The sequence below is a fragment of the Meles meles genome, chromosome 8 (genome assembly GCF_922984935.1).
Source record: "Meles meles chromosome 8, mMelMel3.1 paternal haplotype, whole genome shotgun sequence".
Classification (NCBI taxonomy): domain Eukaryota; kingdom Metazoa; phylum Chordata; class Mammalia; order Carnivora; family Mustelidae; genus Meles; species Meles meles.
Genome location: NC_060073.1, coordinates 107,834,501 through 107,851,507, shown reverse-complemented (window position 1 = coordinate 107,851,507; position 17,007 = coordinate 107,834,501). Strand labels below are relative to the sequence as shown.

At 53.2% G+C, this 17,007-nt stretch overlaps 1 long non-coding RNA gene across 2 annotated transcripts; it reads left to right on the top strand.

Moving 5' to 3' along the window:
• Window positions 1-840: 840 nt before the first annotated feature.
• LOC123949023 lies at window positions 841-15,982 on the top strand. Of its 2 annotated transcripts, none has more exons than XR_006820011.1 (4): window positions 841-1,071; window positions 3,225-3,362; window positions 9,486-9,611; window positions 13,207-15,982. It is a non-coding gene; the product is annotated as an uncharacterized LOC123949023 (long non-coding RNA). The 2 variants fall into 2 exon arrangements; XR_006820012.1 differs by having other exon boundaries at window positions 3,201-3,362.
• Window positions 15,983-17,007: the final 1,025 nt, after the last annotated feature.

The window sequence follows — 17,007 nt, the reverse complement described above, 5'->3', positions numbered from 1 at the left end:
AGGCACCATAATAAAAAACACGTGGCAAGCCCTCCTGTCCTCACTCGTGGGCCCCCACCTCAGTGTGTTTTGGACCCTGCCAAACTGTCCTTCGTGGCTCAGGGAAGTGGTGCAAAAAGAGTGCGGGCTGGGAGATGGTTTCCCAGGGACACTTACTGTCTAAGGCCACCACGAAAGAACCTTCAAAAATGTGCTCAGAGACTCAGGCTTTGAAAGTTGTATGTACCGAGTGTCCGTAAAATCTGGAAACAGGTGCGTCTCTCTGTGCCCTCAAGGACGTCTCGCTGCTGTCGGGAATGAAACAGCATCGGTGCACGTTTCCACATTTTGTGCACGACCTGTACTTTGCCCCCTGCTCCCTTTGTGGGGGCTTCTCTGGGGGGGAAACAGTGCCCCCCAGTAGAAGGACGGCGCTCCCTTTGGATGTTTTCTTTTCTCATCAGAGGCACGAGGAGGGAGAGCCTCAGCTGGGGATGAGCCAGATCGCGCCTCTCCTCCCGTCAGATGGGACCCTGGTTCTGCCTCCCCCTCAGACTGACACCAGGGACGAGAGCTGTGGCGGTGACAAGGCAGGCGGTGTGGCCAATGAGACTTTCCCTCCCTGTGGGGATGTGGGGGGCGAGTGCCCTGGGACCCCCGCAGGCATCAGCCTCCTGCTGACATCACTCACCGGCTCCTCTTCATCATTTCTACAACATTCCTCCAGGCTGCCCTGCTCCATGCCTCAGTCATCCGCTAATGGAGTCCACGTGACCACGATGTGTCAGACAAATCTGGGGCAACCGCCTCACTCTCTTCACAGAGCCCTTGGAATTCTCTGGAACGGAGAATATTCAAATGCCTTTCTTGGTGAAACAGCAGGCTTCCAAGCCCCCAAATATTATGACTTGAGTTAAATATAACCCAGAGCATGAAAATAACGGCACAACTCAGGGCTTGGAGAAGCCATGGAGGGAGTGGCTCATGCACACTCTCTGTCCCCCCGGGCGTGGCGGGCCGGCCACAGAACCCCTGGCCACTCGGGCGGAGAGCCCGCAAACACACGCAGACACCTCGGCACATTCTGGGCTGGTGAGTTACGCCTGCGGCCTGGCTGGGCCTTGCGGGTGCTGGTGGCTGGATATTGTCTCCTTTTTTCTAAGCAGACATGGTGTGGCTTCCAGGATGGGGAAGACGCCGTCTTAGCTTCGGTGCGGAAAGGGAGACTCGTTGACTTTTAAGACTGGGGGAGGGGACAGTGTCTTCTGGGGGCTCGGCTTGCTGATGCTTATTTCCCGAGCCAGCTGGAAGATGACCTATACCTTCTCCTGGCCCTGGATTGCCTCTTCAGATAATCTAGAAGGGGGGGGGGGAGATGTCCATCTGGGACCCTGAGCTGGGTTCGCCAGCCTGCCTCGGTTTCCCGTGTAGGCGCGAGCAGAAGTGTTCCGTAAGAACTCAGGGGGGCGGGGGTAGATAAGCACAAGGTCTTCTGAAAGTCAGACTCCCGGAATTCCAGTCCCAGGGATTACAGTCACTGTTGGCCTAGGGCTGGATTTGAACCAGTGAGGGCGGGGCTACCAGTCAGTCACCCAGCAACATGGCCTCAGGGCCGCTCCTCTCTCCTCTGCTCTGACCCAGACAGGAAATAGCTCAGGCCAGTCCAAGACAGCCGACAGATTGGCATCTCCTTTTGCATTACGAATGCCACACATGCGGGAGGGTGGGCAGCATTTGTAGCTGCTTCCTTTGGTCCTTGTAAGGCAAGCGGGGTGGGTATAATTACCCTCCACTTTGCAGATGAGAAAACTGAGTCTCAGCACAGGCATGAGCCAGAGGCCACAAGGCTTACAAGCCACAGACGTGGAGTTGACCCCAAGTGTTCTGATCACCGGGGCTGCGGTCTTATCTCAGTACCTCACTCTCCACCCCTGCCCCTCGCCCCCATGCAAAGGCAGGGTGGGAATTCTGGGGAAAGTCAAGGCGGGCTCGCAAGACCATGAAATCTACAAAGACAGCAGCAACAATGTTTTCTCATGCCTTTCCTCCAATCTTTTCTTTTTTTTTCCAGCACGCTCGCTCTCTCTCTCGGGCATGCATGGGAAGAAGTCCAGAGCGATGTATGGGAAGGTGTGGGTGGAAGGTGGGGAGAAGGACTCCGTCTTGTCAGGGTCTTTGCTTTCGTGCTCTCTGGTCCCTTCCTTAAAGACGAGTCTGCGGAAGGAAACCCTGTTCCTCCAGGATCTGAGAACAAAACCACAAAGGCGCCTCCTCTCCCCACCGTCCCCCATCACCGAATCCCTAGATGCCTTATTTGAAAGACAGGTCGGGTGTGGGAAGGGGATTCCTCCGTCCCCTGGCTGCCGGTGTGAGGGTCTTTGGTGGAGACCAGAGTCAGAGGGGGGATGCCTCCCCAGGACGCACCCCCAGAGCTGCCTGCTTGCTTCCTGCATGAGGAAGTAGACATCACAAGCTGTTCTGGGGTGCACAGAGCACCTGACTGCCCCCCTTTTCCATCCCGAGACCCACTGACCAGCTCTCCACCTCTGTGCCCCCTAATCCTTCCTCCACCCCCATCTCCGGCGCTACAAAGCCCCTGCTAGAAGTTGACAAAGCTGACTGGCTGCTTCATGTGCTACAGGTGTTGTTGCTAGGCAACCACCCCACTCCGCAGCTCCGACTCTGTCAGCCCAGATCAAACCCCTGGTAGCACTTAACCCCGTAACTGCTTACCGCAAATGCTAATTACCCAGGCCCACCGAACAGCAGATTTCACACCGTTTATTTATTTATCAAGGATCAGGGGGCTGGGTTCTTGGCACCTTCTGAGCCTCGGCCAGTGCTCCTCACCAAGGAGCTGCCTGTCAGGCTGCCCCAAGCAGGAAGTGGAAGCCTTTTGCTTGTAAGTGTCTGTCCTCTTTCCTGGCCACATCCGGTGGCCGTAGAATGGAGCGTTGGCCATCCCCGGACTGGATTCTCCCTCAGTCCGCCCAGTGTTTTTGTCTCCTCTCTGGCCTCCAGGAAAGAGGTGCCCGGGCAGGTTCCTGCATTTTTGACTACTTCCAGGTTAACATGCTTCAGCTAGAACCTCATAGTTATGAGCAAAAGTCGTTTCTTTGATGTTTGTACTCAGTCGTGTAGGGGATGATCACCAATTTTGGATGATTCTTCAAAACCTGAGTGCTTCTGGGCACTCCTGTTCTCCGGCTTTGCTTCCGAAGGTGGAATAACTCCCCACCCTTCAGCTTGACCAGGAGTTACGGGAAGCTCTGGACATACGTAGACAGATCTGCATGCGAGGACGTAGACCAGACTCGAGCAAAACGGATCTGTCCTGGAGTTGGGTCTGCGGTCTGGACTGCGATCGCCCTGCCCAGCCCATGGTAAGTCCTTCATAACTACTGGTGGACCCGTGAACACAACCATGTTTCTAATGGTTCTTTTTCTAACCCACAGAGGAGGGTTTGCAGGCAGGAGGGAGACCATGAGCACCAGGGCGAACTCCCCTCCCTTCTTCCTACCTTTCTCCCACGAGACTAAACTCTGCCTGTAAATCACGTGGTAGGAGATTGCCATGAGGCACTGACTCTCCTTCCTGATGGTGAGGGGCCAAACAAGGGTAGCCCTGATTGTGAGGGACGAGTCTCCGTCCAGCTGGGCCATAGAAGTGGAGAGTTCCACACATTCTCAAAAGGAAGCTTCTTCCGAGCACAGTGGTACCTCCCCGTGATGCCAGAGCACTGGAAGAGGTTCCAAAGGGTCCCTAACTGCTCTCCTTTCGAGCTCCAGTAAAAATCCCCTCTCTTCCTGGAAGTTGTCTAGATACTCAGGGTCAGAGGGGCAGAGAGGATTGATTTCTCTTGAGCACTTACGTTCATTATATAGGAAGAGATATTCTACATCGTGCCCCACTGTGATACAGATATCATGCTCATTCTGGGTAGACTAGGTCAGGTGCTGGACTAGTGCCTATATAATTAACCTTTCCTGTAGCTCTAGCATATGGATATGACCATCTCTATCCTGCACGTGGAACATTACGGTTCAGAGAGGGGAAATAACTTGCTTGAGTTTGCACAACAAGCAAGGAGCCCGGCTGCTACTCTGAGTCACAGATCTACTTCGAAAACCACAGGAGGTTAAGTGACTTGCCCGAGACCCCATGGCCAGGGAGTGATGGGACAGAGATTTGAATTCTCATTGCTCTGACTCTAAAGCTCTTTTCCTATTTTGACCGCAACTTCACACCATTTTTAAGAGTTGCCCCTCCGGTTTCTGTGTTGGGTGGTTGGTGCCTCCCTAGAAGTGAAAAATCCATGTGGCCAGCATGGAGGAGGAGTGGGCTCTACGGAGCAGTGCAGACTGCATCCCGAAAAGGCTGTGTCGTGAAGAAACGTCTCTTGTCCATCTCTTTCCCATTGTCTCAGCGGGATCGCATTGGAGAGAGCAAGAGAGGAAGAAAGAGAGAAAGGGGAGAGAGGAGACACTGGGAGGTGAGGGGAGAAGAAGGGGGCAAGGAAGGGAGGGAGGAAGAGAAAGAGATGAGATGGAGGGAGACAGAGAAACAGGGGTAGGAAGAAGGAGGAGGAAGAGGGAGAAAAGAGAGACAGAGCGGGGGAAACACTCGCACACACACGCGCAGGCTTGTTCCTGAAGCCCTGTGGCTCCCTGCTTCCCTCCGGCATCTCCAGTCAGTAATGCCTTGGCTTTCGGCTAAGCCACTGTCGCCAGCTGGTGGCATTAAGAGTTGGACTCGCCAGTTCGGTCACAGGTGACAGGATTGGGAACATCATCATGGCCCTGGCTCCTTCCCAGTAGACCCAATAGGTCATGGAAAACCCCAGTTGGGGAGTCAAATGGGGGCACAAAGAGACGGCGTATCCCGGGTCCCAGTTAGGAGAGGGGGTGATGGGCTCGCCTCATGAGTTTAACACTTTCATGCAAGTGGTTTCTCCATAAAGTATTAATAATGTTCCTATAATTGATACTTCAGGGCAGTAACCTCTGACAAAATGGCCCTGATTAGCAGATAATTGAGTGTGTTGGATTGTGTCCTGAGAGAGCTGAACGCCAGGCAAGGCCCATTAGCCCATCATAATGACCCCTTTTGTCAGGTATTAGTGTCATTAAGAGCCTGCTCTCTGAAATCAGTCCCTTTATTTAACTCTTTTCCCTAATTATATGGATCATTTTACAAATCAAAGCAAATGTTTGCATACAGCCCCGGTCATGCAGTGGAGTGAGGCGCTGGAGGGACAGGCCAGGATCTCCGAGTGGAGAGTCCTCGGTGAGGAGGACGTTCACGGTCACGGGGAGTTTCCTGAGGCGACGAGCCCCCGAGGAAAGCATTCTAGGAGAAGCTGGTGCCCCTTGCCAGTTCAGGGGCTTGCGGGACTGGGGGAGAGCACCTGGCCCCCTGAACCCCGAAGATGGGGTCTTTGACACTGATTCCAGCCACAGGGGACCCGGAAGTCCCAAAACACCTGGGTTGATCATTGGGCACAGCTCATAGGTGGCTCCGGTCTAGGACAGGGAGCAGGAACCTCTGGGAGCGGCCAGAGAGCATAAGTAAGGTCCCGATCCATGTGGCCGCATGGCCCTGCTAAGAGCTGGCAGCCAGACCAGCAGCCGGTGCTTCTGGGACTCCTGGGGACTTGAAGCGCGATCAGCCCCCAGGCCACACACCCAGAAGTTGACATAACCGGAGGCTCCAGGGACAAAAAGCTGCTTCTGACCTGTTCTCCCGAGCACCTTCTCACTCATTAGAAAGTGCAGATGGTTTCCCTGGACGGGACTCCCACTCGCGGGCCTGACACCTTCCCTGCCCCTCCGAGCTCTGGGCAAAGCTTCAGATCCCAGGGCCCGATCGGGGCGGGTGAAGCAGAAAGAGGTCTCGGAGTCTCGCCCGAATTGCTGAGAGACGGGGGACTGAGAGGCTGTTGGCAACGCAGAGGGTATATTTTTACTTGTGCCAACGAGGAAGCCGAAGGGAGATCATTTATTGCAGGCAGGGCCAGAAGTGGCTGAGCTGGGGGATGATTTATTGATTTGGCAAAGTGATGGGCGCATTTCCCAAGGAGGGAAAAAGGCCTGCGGTGGGTCCAGGGCCGGGGTGTGTGTGTGTGTGTGTGTGTGTGTGTGTGTGTGTGTGTGTGTATACGTACCGGGTCTCCCCTGCCTCCTCACCGTCCCCGCAAAGGCCATGCCCCTGAGTTTGCTCCCCCTTGTTTGAATCGCAGAGCAGCCCGTGCTCCCATGGTCTGCGTTGGGTCTGCTGAATTTCCCAGCGGCGGGCCTGGGTGGAAAGCTGCCAGCCGTGCTGAGACGCTGCCGGGGTTTCTGCCGAGGAAGCAGAATTTCGGTGGTAGAGTGTGACATTCTCCTCTCAAAAATAATACCTTTCATTTAAGGTAGGAGAGGAGGTTTGACATCCCGTGAAAATATGATTTTCAGCCAGGTTCTGCTCGGGGCAGCCTTCTGCTTCAGGGCCTACGGAGCAGTTGCTGAAGCTGGGGCTGGAGAGCCCGGCGGCTGCAGGTGGCAGCGGCCATCCTGGGGACACGGCGGTGGCGGAGGCGGAGAGTGGGACGAGGGGGGCGGGGGCACCTCGCTTTCTGGCTGCAGCTCCCTTGGGGGGCCAGTTCTGCTGGAACTCCAAGGAACGCGGCTCCCAGGAAAGAAGTGCGTACCGACCTCGCCAACCCAAGTACGGACCGCGAGTAGAGGGACGCGGTGTGTGTTGCGACAAATACAGTAACAGCTGTTCTATGGGATGGCAGTCTCTAAGGATGAGCTTAGGTCTCTAAGACATGTCTCCGCAGACATGTCTTAAACATTATATCGCCTAGGCCCTGACCCCGGGGCTGGATGTACCTAGATGAATGGGTCATGGAACCAGTCTTCAAGTCGCTCATGGCGTCCCGTGTGTGTGTGTGTGTTGTTGGGGGTTGGGTTGGAGAAACATGTGCACAGACCCTTTAACAGACACACGGGCTGGGTGTTACGGGAAAGCACGGCCGGACAAAGAGCTGACCACTTCTGTCTGGGAGGGAAGGAGAAGGCTTTTCTGAAGGTGTAATACTAAAGCTGAGATTTTTGAGTTTGTCAGATAAAAAAAAAAATGAGCTAAAACATCACAACAAAGAAGAGCTACATTTATCAGGGATTCTAGTATAATAATCATAATACCTAATCTTATGGAGCAATTACTGTATGCCAAAACACTTTGCATAATTTATCTCATTTAATCCTTACAGCAACCCTGTGATAGGTATTCTTGATACCCCCACTTTACAGCGGAGGAAATGTAGATTTTGAGGGAATTTGCGGAGATTAAATACTCTGCTGGGACCCCACAAGTCTGTTAAGAGGTGGGAATCAAAGCTGAACCCAGACTTCTGAAGTCAGAGCGTGCGCTCCTTCTCATGCATCAGCCGGACTTCCCACGCACTGTCTACACGTAACCTGTTTAATCCTCGCAACAACCCAGAGAGGCGGGCCTCCTTCTCCTCATTTTCAGGAGAGAAAATCGGGAGTGCAGGAGAGTTAGAGATCCGCCGTGTGAAGGGGTGGAGACAGAGTGTATTGGGGAATCTTCCAGAGGTAACTTGTGATTTCCTATAGATCCCCGTTCCTATAACCCTGGCTCCTTAGAACAACGGCTCTAAGTCGCGCCATCTTTGTGGTTAAAACATGAAGTTTGGGGTGAGAGGTGGAAGGATGTGACCTTGGCGGTAGGCAGAAAAAGGGTCCCCCGAGGCTAGCCACGTCCCAGTCCCTGGCCCCTCTGGATATGCTAGGTTACACAGCAAAAGGGTTGCATGTGGAATTAAGGCTGCTGATCAGTTGACCTTGAGATGAGAGGTGACCTTGGTTTGTCTAGATGAAATCACCAGGGTCTTCCTAAGTAGAAAGCAGAGGCAGAAGAGAAGGAACTAGAGAGAAGGCATGAAGAGAAGGACGCCACTGATGTCGCCGGCTGTGAGGATGGGGGCGTGAGGCCACGGACCAAACAGTGCAAGCGGCCTCTAGGAGCTGGAGAAGGCTAGAAGAGAGATTCTGCCCTCAAGCTTCCAGCAAACACTGCAGCTTGGCCACCATCTTGATTTTAGCACAGAGAGACTCCTTTTGGACTTCTGAACTCGGAACAATGAAATAATAAATTTGCATTGTTTTAAGCCTCTACGTTTGTGGCAACTGGTTTTCACAGCCACGGAGTTGGAAAGCAGAGTGGGTCAGCCTGCGGAAGGCCCTGTACGCTGGACTCTGGAGTTCAGTTGTTGATGAATCCACTTTAAAGAAGGAATAAGGAGACCTCAACTCCGCTGAGTCTGTCTGGGACCCGGAGTGGTTCAGCCTTAGGAGATGCTACCCAAGTGCCCTCAGGAGAAGGCACAGCCGGTCTGTTCCAGGCTGCCAAGATTGTATGTTCTTTGGAGAACAAACCTGGAAACAAAAGGTCTTTGTCACTTGGTCATAATCAGACTGGCAGGGAGCCAGCGGTTGGGGACATGGTGCGCCGGTTCTTCTGCAGGCAGAAGCTGCTCATCATGGAAGCCATACGGGCCGAGAGGTTATCTTCTCATTGGATTTAACAAGTTTTGACTGGTGACTTATTTTACACCAGATACTGTGTGTGGGAGATACAATGGTGAGCAAGCAAATATCCCACCTTAGTTGTCATGGAGCTTATGGTTCTGTGGGAGTCAGATAGCCAACAGAAAGTCCCAAATAGATATATAATTATAAATTGCCGTAGTGCTATAAAACAGAAGAGTAGGGTGTGATGGGAACATACCCAAGAGGGCCTCGTTTCTATCGGGAGTTTCACGAATGGTCTCTTGGGAAGTGACATTGAGGCAGAGAGCCGGGCATAAGAAGGACTTTGTGCGGTGAAGAGTATGAAATAAGCATTTCAGGGAGAGGGAACGGCATGTTTGAAAGCCTGCATCTGGTAAGAGTAAGCACAGCCAAGGACCTCCCAGAAGACGTGTGTGGCTGGAACACGGTGCATGAGGGGACGAATGGCCCAGGTTGTTGCTGGAGAGGCAAGGGTGTGGTGAGCATTTTTGTGGCCCCTTTTGTGGCCACTTTCAGGACTTTGGACACAACCCTGATCAAGGTGGACAGCCACTGAGCGGGAAAAGGAGCGGCATGATCTGATCTGTGCTTTGGAGAATGTTCTGGAAGGTGATAAGGGGCAACCAAGAGCAGGAAGGAGGCGGTGGCGGTAGTCTAGGCAAGAGATGATGGTGTCTTTGACAAGAATGACAGGGCTGGCACTAGCTGGGCAGATCCGACATTATTTTGAAGATAGACTCATTCAGACGTGGTGATGGGTTGAATATGGAAGTAGGGGGAGGAGGCAGGAAACATTCCCAGGTTTCTGGCAGAAGCAGCTCAATGGATGGAAGTAGAACTTGTTGAAATGAGACAGGTTGAGGGAGGGGAGAGGTTGTGATGAGGGGGAACTCCAAGGGTTTTGTTTTGAATATTTTAAATTTCAGAAGCTGTTGATACCTCTTGAAAAATGTCAAGGAAGCAGCTACACCAACAAGATGGGAGTTTGGCAATGAGGCTGAGGTCTGGGCTGAAGACATCCATTTGGAAAGTCGCTAAAGCCACGGGAATGGGTGAGTATGAAATGACATGGGATGAGGCTGGAGAAGCTCCCACATCTCAAGTTTATTCTTGTCTGTACGGCTGTCCCAGCACACCAGCCATTCGCTCCCTGGTATTTCTCTCCCCTCTTGTAGTTAAGAGGGGCCATAACACTCGGTCTGTAAAAACGACAAGGGAAGGCCCATGTATGATTTTTCTGCCTTTCCCTTTCCTTCCTGCAGCTACAAGATGGTGGAACCTTTACGGCCTGGGTCTCTGAGTGACTACATGGGGCCCCTTCCCTGTTGAGATGTCTTGGATACAGAGCACAGGATGGAAATAATAGCTTGTTATTGAAGCTTCTGAGATCTTGGCTTGTTTATTATTGCTGTGTGGTCTTTCCTACCCTTATTAATACAGTCAGGTAAACAGACAGCATAATATACTGATTGGCGGCATAGATCACGACCCAAAATGTCTGTTTGACTCTTGTCTCTCACTCAGATTTCTAGCTCAGTGAGCTAGGGGAAAGTTGTTCTACGGCTCTTCATGTTCTCGTCCAGCAAATGAGGAAAATAGCATCTGTATCGTAGGACTGTTTTGAGAATGAAAATAGTTAAAAATATAATGCGCTTAGAACTGGATAAACAATGAGGAGTCCATAATGGTCATTCAGCGAGGAGGAGGCTGCAAAAAAAAAAACCACAAAAAAACACAGCAATGGAATTAGGGAAAATGTGGACCAGGCCCAGGGAATGTGTCTTCACACAAAGCAGAGGAAGAATGTGCTCGGAAGGAAGGAGGGGCTGACTGGTAGACGCAGTGGAGGAGAGCATGGAGACGCCAGAGAGTGTGTATGAGATTTAGCGACCCGGAGGTCACTGGTGGTCTTAGCTAAAGCAGTTTCAATGACATGTGGTGGGCAGGTGGGCCGTGGCAGACACAGTGGAATGGACTGATGTAAAAAAAATGGGAAAAGCATCTGTATACAAGCCTTTGGGGCAGCTTGGTTGGGAAGGGACTAAATGGAGAGATGGAGGGTAGAGGTGGGTGTGGGGCCTATGGAGATTTTGATTTTAAGATGGGGGTTCCTGAGCATAGTCAAATGATGGGCAAGTCCAGGCGGAGAGGGGGAGTTGAAAATTTCAGAGGAAGAGGACAGAGTCAATGCAACGGGCCCTTGAAGTTGTCTTGAGGCAGTGGGATCAGCAACACAGATAAGAGGGTTGGCCTCTACCTCCCCTGGGATGGGAGATAGGAGGAGAAGATGGGCACAGGTGCAGGGAAGGGGTGGGGTTTAGGGGCAGGGAGAGGGGCAGGGCTCTTCTGTAAGGCGTGGATGTGCGCTGAATGGGAACTCGTCTTCCTGCCCTGTTATGTGGCTCTGAATGAGGAGAAATGGGGAGTGGTCCTCGGGAGGGAGGTAGAATGGGAGCTCTGCTGCCTATGGAGGGCGGGCCCCTCTTGGAGGTGCTTTGCCACAAATCGGGGTCTGAACCTTTTCCGTTAACTCAAACCCGAGATCCTTCTCTCCTGTAGTAGAGCTAGAACATGGTTCTCAGATAGGACAGCGTTCAGCCTGGGGATCTTCAGTGGTGTTTGGTTTCCAGCTTATATTTTCAAACAGGTTTCCCATTGTCGTTCCACACAAGCTCTCCTTCCCCACCAAAGGGTTTTGTGCAGTGTCTCTGAGCACTTTCTGGGCCTTTCTGACCAGACCTCCTGGCTCATGGGGTATTGCCCACCTGTGACATCTGCACCCATCTCCTCTCCACTAAACCCAAATCCCTCTAAGCTAAACTCAAACCCCTAAATTTGGTGACGCCATTCTACCCTTTCATCCCACAGTAACCGCCACCTCCCCGCCCCGCCATTTTTATATAGCGCCTGGCATAAACCTCCTCCAGGTGTGAGGAACACAGTCTTGGGCATCAGGCCCAGGGCCATGTGCTGCGCTCCCCACGAACACGTGCCCTGGAGTTGTTCCATTCACACCCGAGTAGCCGCTGCCGTGCCCCGGATGTGTCTCCTCAAAAAAGTACAGAGGGCAGGAAGGAGGGCAGAAGACTCCATAATAGATGTTCACTAAACACTGCTTGGTAGATCTGCGGGAGTCAGTAGATATGAGAAAAGCTCAAAGGCGAGGCTGCCAAGGCTTCACCTGGATTTGTTCTCTAAATAGCAGCATTTTCCTTAAGCTCTGAGCCTGGATTGCAACATCTTCCATCTGAGAGAGGAGCGACTCCATCCAGCCCTCCCCCCACTCCCGAGGAGTGGGCCAGGAGGGGATGCCCGCCTACAGGATCCGAGCTGACCTTGGGCAGAAAGGCCTGGGTTGATGGGAGAGGGGATCCGTGCTAATAGGTTCTAGTATGTTGGTTGGGGCTTGCTAATTGCGGGCAAAGAATGGGACCGGGCAGGCCGATCGAGGCAGAGAAGGAACGTGCTTGTGCAGAGTCCGCGGCAGGACGTGGGTCCCCTCAGCTATCAGGCTGACATCTTGTTCCCTCCTCTGGTTGCCCATCCGAGATGCTCCCTAGGAGCGCTGTGTGGGCGTGCAGTTTAAAATAACAGTGAATGTGTCTTGGGTTTGTTCAGCTTTGAATGTGGTGCCCTGGAAATATGTCACCAGCGTGCCCACCTGGCGCTCGTCTGGGGCCCGGAGTCCTCTCCAGCTGAATAAGTCGACACAAGTGAGCTGGGGGCAGCCAGCTCTCCTGTAGCTCAGCTCTCACCTTCAGAGACCCCTCAAGGTCACCCAGTGCCAGCTGCGCTATGGGAGACAGGCTAATGCTGGGGACGAAACCAAGTCAGGCAAGAGCCAGAACACCAACGGAGAGACCTGAAGTCCATCTCCCTCTCCTTGGCTTCAATGTCTGCCCCAGCCACTTCCTCCTCCTCCTCCTTCATGACCCAGAGCATGACTCTCCAGAGGGAGAGTCCTGGTCGAAGAGAAGTAGGTGTGGTTCCTGCAAGGGAAGAGGTCCTCCGTGGTGAGGAGAAAGAGAAGAAGGCACAGAGTAGGGGCTCAAGGACTTCGCTGACAGGGACTGAAGAAGGTGCAGGCTGTGGGTTCCAGTGCTCCAGCGGCTTGCCTTCTGGAAGAATTTCCTTAGGAAAGGAGCCAAAGGAATACACAGATCGGGAATTACAAACCCACCCTGTCAGTTCTTTCGAAGAGAATTTCTTTCTCCAACTGAGAGCCCTCTTCGGGTGTGAAGGGCGAGCTCAGCAAGGTTACTGGCCCTGTCTCTCCCTGGCCCACTCCCCCTCTGCCGGTTACACAGCCCGCCTCACCGGGAGGTCGCCTTCCTGCCTCACACGGTCCTGACCACCCCCCCCCCCCGTGTCCCCCCGGTAGGTCAGCAGGCTGTCTCTCATATTTTTGTCTGTTTCAGCTAATGGGCTGTAGACAGGCAGGGCCCCTGCCTCCCGGGATGACTGCTGTGTCCACAGCGAAGCTGCCTCCGTCCTTCTCGGGGGGTCCTGAATTCGTGGATTAGATCAGCTTTGGGGACAGTGGGGGCCATCCAGAGTGTGGCTGATAGGGAACCCCTCAGACTGGGGATGAGGAAGAAAAGTGCGTTTGAATCACAGATGGAAACTGCTTATGTTTCTGTCCTTCAGGACCCCTCACATCCTGGAGAGGAGCAGAGAATTCTGAACTCATCTTTCCTGAGAGGGTGCTTGCTCCTGGTGAGCCAGCTCCCCAAGTCTGAGAACCACAGCTCCTCCGAAGCTTGGAATTCAATTGCCCCGATAACGAGGAGCCTTGGGGTAGGTCGGGGGATTTCTCGGGGGATGCAGTGCTCATGCTTTTCCCTGATTCTGCATCCCTGCGCATCTGGGAGCCTGAAATGTGTTTGGACAATGGGTATTCTTTGTGTTGTGATGATAAGGGGTGATCTGTGGGTCCCCTGACCTTGCCTCCTCCATCAGTGGCCCGAAGAACAAAGCAGACAGCAGAGGAGAGAGGAGGGGAGATAGCTGTGTCGGAGTGAGGCCAGGAGTGCCTGTTTTCTCTGTTCCTCCCACAAACGACCTCATTCATTATGGAAAAGGTTTAACTGATACGGAGTCATAACGTGCAACAAGAAGAAACAGCCCAATAGTTGCTCTCTGGGGCACCTGGGGGTGCGGGTGGTGGAGTGCAGGGGTGGGAGGGTGGGGAGGCAGCAGGGGGGAAGGAGGGAGGGCATTTAGAAAGCGATCTGGCTTCGGCGCTGGAGCATCTGTGCTTCTGTTAACCATGGAACATGCGCGTCTAATCCCAATTAACTTCTGCCACCATCTTTAATCTCCGCTGCTCCGTTCACGCCAGCGACGAGACGTTAGCTGCAGGCAGAGGCTGGGAGGACCTCACATCAGCGAGGTGGGAAGAACCAGATGGGCCCCGCGTGCCGGGGTGCTGGTGGTGGGCGCGAAACAGGCAGAAGCAGTAGCTGGGTCACTACCCGAGGTCTTGGCTAGGCCTCCAGCTCTTCCTGACTCAACCGTATCCAGGGAACTGGGGAGAATCGTTGGCCTTTGTCCTCGGGCCGTGTGTAGGGACTCTGTTAACATTTCTGTAAGTGGAAGCTCCTTACAGGCGCTGTTTATGTACCAGAAAGCCAGAACAGGATTGAATCTTTATGAGCTGCCTGGGAAGGCCAACATCTGAGCTTGGGTGACATCCAAGGGCGGCTTCTCTGGGCCTCAGTTTCCTGGGCCAAGCAAAGAAAGAATGATAGGAGATGATCCACATCGATACGGTCGCCCCTGGTGCCATGGGGCCATTCGAATTTGAATGAACTGAAATTAAATTAAATTAGAAATTCAGCTCGTCCGTCACATGAGCTACGTTTCCAATGCTCCATAACCACACATGGCTAGGGGCTACTGTGTCAGAGAACGTGGATATGGAACATCTCCTTCACTGCAAATGTTACTGTTGGACAGCGCTCATCTCTAAGGCGGCTTCCTCTTGGGTCATGCGTTAACTCTGTGATCCGCTGTTATCAAGAGACCTGCAGAACTGCGGATACACAGTGCATGGGCCCACAGGCACAGAGAGCACACGCATCACTCTCTTCCATCAGGACAGTGTCGAGAAAGCGGATGGCTTGGCTCAAGAACAGCTGCCTAATTGGGCGTTGCTTCTGACTTCTCATGAAACGTTAGGGACTTCTTGTGATGACGTATTGTATACACATTTTCTGCGTGCCCACTACGTGCTAGGCATTGTTCAGAGCACGAGTGGAATACAAAATTTGGGGAGGATCCGTTCTTATATACAGTTCCTTTGCCGTGAGAGGAGGCACCATCACTGTGAGCATGGGCGACTCCCTTTGGTGTCTACTTGCTCAATGGGCACAGAGAGCTCTGCAGAGGTGGCCCTGCCCTTGAAGGGCTGGCATTGCCCAAACAACTCTCCGACTGGATAAGTACTTGATAGGGAGGCTGCGAAGAGGTAATTGTTGTGTAGTGTGGTAGGTACTCAGCTAGAGGCATGGACGGTGTGTCGTGAGGGCAGAGGAGAGGAAGACACGCTTTCCTGCGCCTCAGTTTCCCCATGTGAATGGAGGGGCAGGGCCCCTTGACCTCCGAGGCCTCCTCATCGCTAAGACAACCTCTTTCGGGAGTCCCGCTGTCTGAGCACTCTTTAGAGGACAAGGCTTTCTCCGTGCCAGTTTCAGGTTGCACAGGCTTTTCTGTATTTCCCAAAGGTGCTGCCCTTTACTTCTTTTAAATCCTGAGGAGGCCTGGAGGCACCTTCCCTCCCCCGTACCCCTCCCTCCTCCCAGGTTGCACAGCTCCAGCCTACTTCTTGTCATATTTCCTACTGGATCGGGTGTTTAATTAAAATCATAATTAAAATTGATCTCCTCATTAGCATGCACCTGCTCTGCCTCTCACGTCCTTGCGTTCCATTATCCACTGAAGATGTCAGGACTGACAGGCGAGTGCCAGACCCCAGGCCAACCCTGCCTGATGGGGTTGGCCGATGACAACATCTGGACAGAGAGGACTTTGGTGGGGAAGCTGCACCTGCAGCAGAACAACACACAATTAGCACCAGGGGGGCCCTCTGGGGAGGGGCCGGGCTGTGTGATGGCCTGCAGGCAGCTGGCGAGATGGAGCAGTCCTCGGGGAAGGACACCACCCATGTGCACTTTCCTAGGCCCCCACCCGCGTGCACGCACCCATATGTGCCCCTGCAAGGGTGATCTGTGATGAGCCAACAAACCCTTGCCTGGGAGAATCTGGGGGATGAAAGCAGAGGGGGGTCACTCACTTCCCTGGGCTGAGACATCCGGGAGCCTCTAGTAGGGCTGAGTTCTGGCTGCCATGGGGGCTTGGGATGTCTCTGGCACCTACAGAACCTGGCATAGAGTATGTACTTGCTTTACTTACTGAACACTTGTGCAATGAATACCTTTCAGTCCCAGAAATCACTAAATAAAATAAGATTCTTCCGCAAGGGGGGTGTGGATGTGATGTGAAACGTGATATCCTGTGTGCCATACCTTTTAGCAGATCCTGTTCGAGTTCTTTAGTAGAAGGCCAGGTCGGGGGTGCCTGGGTGGTTCAATCGGTTAAGCATCTGCCTCCAGCTCAGGTCATGATCACAGGGTCCAGGGATCAGCCCTGATGGGGCTGCCTGCTCGGTGGGAAGTCTGCTTCTCTCTCTCCCTCTCCCTCTGCTCTCTCTCTCTCTCAAATGAATAAATAAAAATCTTTAAAAATAACAACAACAACAGTAATAATAAAAAAAGAAGTTTAGGTCAAACTGACCTCACATCAAAGGGAGTTTTGCATGGGAACAGGAAGTTAGTCTGTGGGGTCAGACCTCATTCCCCACATCCCAGAGCTCTGCCTCTCACCGGCTATGTGGCCCTGGGCCATTTACCTCTCTCAGCCTCAGTTTGCAAATATATGAAATGGGACTCATTATGCCTGCCCAGTAGGGTGGTCCCAGGGAGGAAATGAGGTCATAAGTTGTGGTAACTGACCATTCCATCCCTTGTTCTTCTTCCCTTGTTTTTATAAAGCTCCGTTGTAATGTCCTGCCTGGGACAGCACCAGGACTTACATTGTCTGTTGTGGTAAGAATATCTGTCCCTCTGTGGAGCATTTTCTGCATATGATAATGAACTTGGGTGTGGGGAGGCTCAGTGATCCCAGCCCCTGGAAGAGGGCCAGGGTGTCAGGGGAAGGTGAGCCCGCAGTGGGGAGGACAGCTCTCCTTCGTGGGCGTGGCTATAGCTGTGGCCGCCCTGAACTGGCTTTGCAGGAAGAGTGGGGCATGGCAGGCGGAGAGAGTTTCCTGTAGTGGGAGGCATGGCCTGAACGTCGGGCCCCTGTATTGTTACTTCCCCCAGCTCAGTGGAGGCTGCTGGGAGGGCTCGAGCCGGGCCAAGCAAGGGAAGGCTGGTGAGGTAGAGCGGG